We start from the raw sequence: 6000 nt of genomic DNA, 5'->3' as shown, positions 1-6000 counted from the left end.
AAAAGTGTAAAAAAATTATAAACTTAAGGGTAAAAACGTAAAAAAACTGTAAACTTAAGAGTTTTTTATGAAGTTAATATGATGGTAACCTGTTATCACGGGTAGAAGGGTAAAACCGAACATTTTTTGGAAAATGTTAGGATAAAAACGGACATAAAATTCAACTTTGGTCAAAACCGACAAAACCCTGAAAACTTGAGGGTTTTTATGACATTAGCCCTTTCGTATTTTCAATTAGCTTCAATCCCGTCATCGGTTCTGATTTTATGAACAAACACACACCGACTAAATGAGTTTAATTCGACCAGATATTTCAAATCGGTACCTGGAGCAATAAGCCTTAAATCGATTGTTGTGGATGGATGGGAAGTCAAAGCCGAAGTTCCATGTAGGTGAAATTTAATTTTACAGTTTCTGAAGTTCAAGCCCTATATCGATTCTCATGCTTCACTGGTGGTCATCTGCATCAACGAATTCCAGAAATCAATTTCTCCTTCCCACGCTTCAAAAACTTGGAAATTTTCGCAATATAATGTTCTTTTTTTACAACTCATGAATGCAATTGATACAAAGAAGAAGAAGACGGCTTGGCGGGGGTGTCCATATTTTCTTTGGTAAACACAAAAATTGTTCATCATCAGGTAAAGTATCTATAAATGTCTTCCTTTTGCTCATGATTTCGTTTAGACACACGTTCACAAGCCCATGACCTTCAGATTGAGTTAAATCTTAATGCCCAATTCGCTGTAGTTGTAATTATTATAAGATTTTGGGTTTTTTGTACAAAAATCCAAAATCTAAGTCACATATATTGGGGCTTCATACTAAGATACAAGATTGCTCTCAGGTGAAATCTACTGAACAAGATTTAAACCTTAATTTCACTCTGCTATGCCATTTTTGCCATATTTCTGATCAAATTGGGTTTCTGGTAAGCAATTTCCTTTAGTGTATAGCTTCATTATACGCTTTCTTTGCTAAAAGTCCTTTCTTTCTACAGGCACCAGGGATTCTAATTTGCCATAGTTACGAAGCAACTTCTCATGGGAGAATCCAAGTTCGTTTCACTTGGGGCTGACTCTCTTGGGACGGTATTCTGTTTTCTTTATTATGGTTGAAAATAACGGACAACATATCTTTATCTTTACTATTATATAAAGCATATTAGATGTTTCTTGTTGAAAATTAAGAGGTACAATTATTATAAGACCATGTACAATCTTGTTAAGCTAAATATATACACACACATCTGCTTTGTAACTCCTTACATGGAAAACCCTAAACTCCTATACACAGCTTCTTCCGCCATTACCACCATCGCCACCCAGCATCACCACTTAATCCTAAATCCGTTCTCATCCAACTTTATATCTTAAAACCTAGACCTAGATACCACGAACAACCATATGCCTCCGTCACCATCGTTTTCCGCCTTCCCCACCTTTATCGATCTATTGCGTCACCATCTCCTTCGTTAGACACTACCTTCGAAAATCAATGATGCCGCCAACACTTTCACCACTGGTTTGTAGAGTATCTCTCATAAATCCGTTTTTTTTGTTACATCATCAAATGAACAAGATCCTAAACTGGTAAGCATCTTCCAATTTATTTCGCTTTTGATTTCTCATATATCTTATTTTCCATATTTCTCCGGTTCAGTCATTTTGTATGATACTTATTTATGCTTCCTTATAGATATCTATTTTGTTGAATAATAGCTTTCTGAGTGAAAATTTATCTGACTCTTTTGTTCGGTGTCGTTCTCAAATCTTTAGTTGCACCACCGTCTTTCTCTCTTTCACCCTCTTTGTCTCTCGCTAAAAACTACTCCATCTCTTTCTCTCATTCCCTTTTTGTCTCTCTAATAAAGGGCCTAAATCTATGTGTGTTTATAGGTTGTAGAATGGCAGGAACATGAAATAAAGGACCCAACAGACGAAGCCTTATGGAAGTCCATCACTAGAGGTCAGTTTTTGTCAGTAATCTTCTTTTTTCTTCAATGTTATTGACATGTGTTTGGATATTTTAATACTAATTTCTCTATTCCTGTGTATAAACAAGCTAATGGTTCAAGAAACAACAACAAATGTATATACTTTCCTTTTTTTTCTTAGCGAGTGTGTATCTTAAAGTTTTGGGGGTATTGATTTATTCAAGTTTACCGTTATATGTTTTTGAGTTCTGAGTTCTTCCTCTCTGCTTCTGATTTTTGAATTAAAAAAAAAACTTAAATAAATATTTTGGGTTTCTAATATAGTGATTTTACTTGTTAGTTTTCTTGAATTATAAGTTTTATGATTTATAATATTATGATCCTGAAGAACAGGACCTATGAAGCTTTTTATTCTGATCCAAGAACTAAAGTTCGAGAGTACTCAAGTAATTTTCTGATTGTGTAAAGGTTTAACTTCTTTCCAGAAGGTGTCAACGAGTTTGTTTGTATAGGTTCAATTGTATAGATTTTTTCATTTTATACTTCTCATTGACGATATTTATTCCATTGTTTGTCTGACTTTTAACAGATAAATAAGAAGAAGGGTTTTCTTTTTATTCAGAAATTTTTCTTCCTTGATAGTTTCGGGTATATGGTTCTTCATCTCGAATCTATCTTGACTTTTTTTGTTGATATCTTAAATCTTAGTGTAGTTTTATATATGAAGATTAAATTGATCTATGATTTTGTTTCTATATGTTTGTTTTTAGTCTGAACTAAAAGAGTTTGTTTCATGATTTAAAGGGGATAAGAAGAAAGCCAATTAACCAATAAATGTGAGTGGTTAGAGGAAAAGGAATGGTTAAACTGCAAAGAATGGTAACAAAATTTAGTTATATATTAATTGTTCTAATTGGTAGGGAGTTTTTTTGTTTTTGATCAAATGTTTTTAATGTTCTCTCAATGAAGTTTTTTGTAATTGATCGATTGGGTGCAATTCATTTGCAAGTTTATTAGTATATTTTTTTTATAAAGATTTTAAGGTTGAGAGTTTAATTTATTGGGAATTTATTCTTTACCATTTTGAGAAGCTACACAATTGCATTGCTATAACAAAGATGTTCAAGCCATTCTTTATGGCTTTATTCATCGAAGGAAGATGTTTGCTATTTTATTGTTAACCAAAACATAACTTTCTATCTCATCAGTTAACATTTGTTACTTTGGTAACTCAAGATTGTTAACTGGTTCAATATATTTTTAAAGGGTTTTTTCTATAAATTTATTAGATGAGTGATTATGCATAACTTTGCGTTAAAAAAGATTAAATCACCGAAACTATCTTGTTGTATGCAAAAAGTTTTAAATTTAGTCCATATGTTTCTATGCAAAAAAGAAAAAATCAGTCAAAAATCATACATTTTAACATACCTAAGGGACCATTTATGTAAATTACTTATTTACAAGTTTCTACAACTTAAATTAGTATAAATAAAGGAGCTACTAAAATTCAAAGAAATATGTCAAAGTCTTTATTATCACTTCTCTCTTGTCTAAATCTTGAAAGAAAAGTTAGACGCATGATGTCGTTTGTGACTCGCTAGAGATATTGTTAAAACTTAAGAAATGATTTGGATAATTTGTTTGAATGATTATGATTTTAGTGTTATCAAGTATTATAGAAGCGTGGTGAAATATTTTCTTTTCAAAATCTGATCTTCAAAGTTTTAAAGATATTTAAAATCCCAAATTCTCCAAATTATTTAGTAACAAATTTATATCGACAATACTTGAATAACAAATTTAAATTATTTTGTATCAAAAAAACTCGATGACATATTAAAATAATTTGCTATATATCATTTTTCAAATATAAAACCAAGATAATGATTTTGAGTTGAATCAATCATCTTTTATCATATCATACGAAAAGATTCATATAAAAATATACGTTTAAACTGACTCGTAAGAAATACAAATATATCCACTTTAATAATATTTGCCACATATTGTAAAAATATTTTTCATTATGACAAAACCTTTTTTTTTAACCGGCAAATATAATATATAATCTACTTCTAAACTAACACCTAAATCCACCTACGTCAAAGACGGGACTAGAACCCTCCCTTATGACAAAATCACCATTGGTTTCGCAATACTCACTACAAAATTCATTGTTTGCTATAAAATTATTCTATTATTAAAGACATATTTTACCTTTTCTCATTTTTACATATAATTTCTTTTGTAACATCATATTAACCTAAAACTTTACTTTTATATTATTCCTTAAGTTAATATTTTAAATTTAAAATTTCTAAAATTTGATCATCGAAAATAACTGTAAACAACAAGAAAATTCTTCGTCGTTCGCCGAGGTGAAACTAATCGCCGAAACGAAACTATTTACAACTATTATTCGCTGCCGCAGCTTTGGGCGAGTACACCACTAGTGTAAGTGAAAAGTCTATTTGTTGAAATTTATTGCAATCTACCTTCTACTTCATTCACATAAAGAAAGTCATCTATGGTATTGTTTAGAACAAATATGTTAGGACAGCCACAGAAAGACAAACCTTTGGTGATATTTTTGTTTTACTTAATCACTGCAGAACTTTATCCACCACTACAGACTTTCCACTTACATATGTTGCTTTATATTTTATCTTTTTCCTTTCTTTTAAGGTTATGCTTGACTTTTTTTTATCGAATGGATTATCTAGATAGAACAGAATACCGATATACAAAATGACAAATTTTTTTTGTTAGGAGTGTTTTGGGAAAAATTGCAATTTTTTGTGTAATGCTCGATTAAGAACCACTAATCACAAAAACACCGATTCATCTTTGTCTTGGTAAAATAGTCGATTTTTTACCCCACGTCTCATTTCATAAAGACCTAACATGTAATGTTTTATATTTTCACTGCATCTTTTGTGATTATGAATTTCATTTTACCGGTTGAGAATTTTCCCTGTTGTTTGACAAGTATCAAGCCTTATTGTAATGTGTTAGATGAAGAAGATGTAACTGAGTTAATTAGAGTGTCATGTGTTATGCATATGGATCCTATAAGAAGTAGTCATGTTGGCTTGAAACGTGTTATGCAAAGATACGTATAGCAGAAAGATTAAGTAAGTTGTATCTGTTTGAAATTGGAGGAAAGACTAATGTACATTTTTACTATTATTGGAAACGTGCTTTACAATTACACCCCTCATCGTTTTCGTAACCGATTATGTCTCATTGTGCTGGTGTTTTTTATTCTTTTTACAGGTAGAATAGAGGTTTGAACATTGAAATAGTAAAGATTGTAATTATGGTCCTCCGTATGAGTGGTAACTGTACATATATGCATCAAACTCTATTTCATCAGTACTTTTGGTTATATTACTTATCTATTTATGTTTTAATTTCTTCATTTTTTTTAATGCATAAAGAACATTGAATGGATATTATGGGATTTCATAGGTTCACTGCTAGGATAGACAATGTGACTTTTACATTCCGGTGACTTTTTTTTCTGAGAATTATATATATATATATATATATATATATATATATATATATATATATATATATATATATATATAGGCTTAGGTTATTCTATGCAAAGTAATTATTGTGTTATTGTATGCATAAATGTGGGCCAATCAATTTTACTTATTTTAAGAAAGTGAATAATACATATTATTAAATTAAAGATAATTAGAAAATACCATCTAATTTCATTTGAAGGGTATTTTAGTCAATTAACATAAATTTAGAAAAGGAAAATTGCATATTTTAAGAGATAATAGATTCAATTAATTTTAAAAATCTGATTGTAGTGATGATAATTCTCGGATATTCTGACAGAATATATTTATCAAAAATAAAAATATTCTTGAACCATAAAATAATAAAAATATTTTTGAACCTATTTCTTGATCATAACTTTAAAAACTTCTTGGAGAATAACAAATTCGTGAACCATCAATTGAAGAATAAAAACAAAAATTACATTAATTCTTATAAAATACGGGTAACAATTGCTAAGAATTACATTTATTGTTAAAGAA

The 6000-nt window shown here is 29.8% G+C and overlaps 1 long non-coding RNA gene across 9 annotated transcripts; it reads left to right on the top strand.

Annotated features, from left to right (window-relative positions):
- Window positions 1–249: 249 nt before the first annotated feature.
- On the top strand, window positions 250–2970 carry LOC145165629 (uncharacterized). Of its 9 annotated transcripts, none has more exons than XR_013740155.1 (7): window positions 250–641; window positions 848–931; window positions 1001–1091; window positions 1899–1968; window positions 2330–2382; window positions 2526–2584; window positions 2741–2970. It is a non-coding gene; the product is annotated as an uncharacterized LOC145165629 (long non-coding RNA). The 9 variants fall into 9 exon arrangements; XR_013740157.1 differs by having other exon boundaries at window positions 2330–2404; XR_013740156.1 differs by having other exon boundaries at window positions 2330–2424.
- Window positions 2971–6000: the final 3030 nt, after the last annotated feature.

This window comes from Lactuca virosa, chromosome 3 (genome assembly GCF_052849685.1).
Source record: "Lactuca virosa cultivar CGN04683 chromosome 3, Lactuca_virosa_CGN04683_v6, whole genome shotgun sequence".
Classification (NCBI taxonomy): Eukaryota; Viridiplantae; Streptophyta; class Magnoliopsida; order Asterales; family Asteraceae; genus Lactuca; species Lactuca virosa.
The sequence above is the reverse complement of the archived record's forward strand: the minus strand, read 5'-3'. Positions and strand labels throughout refer to the sequence as shown.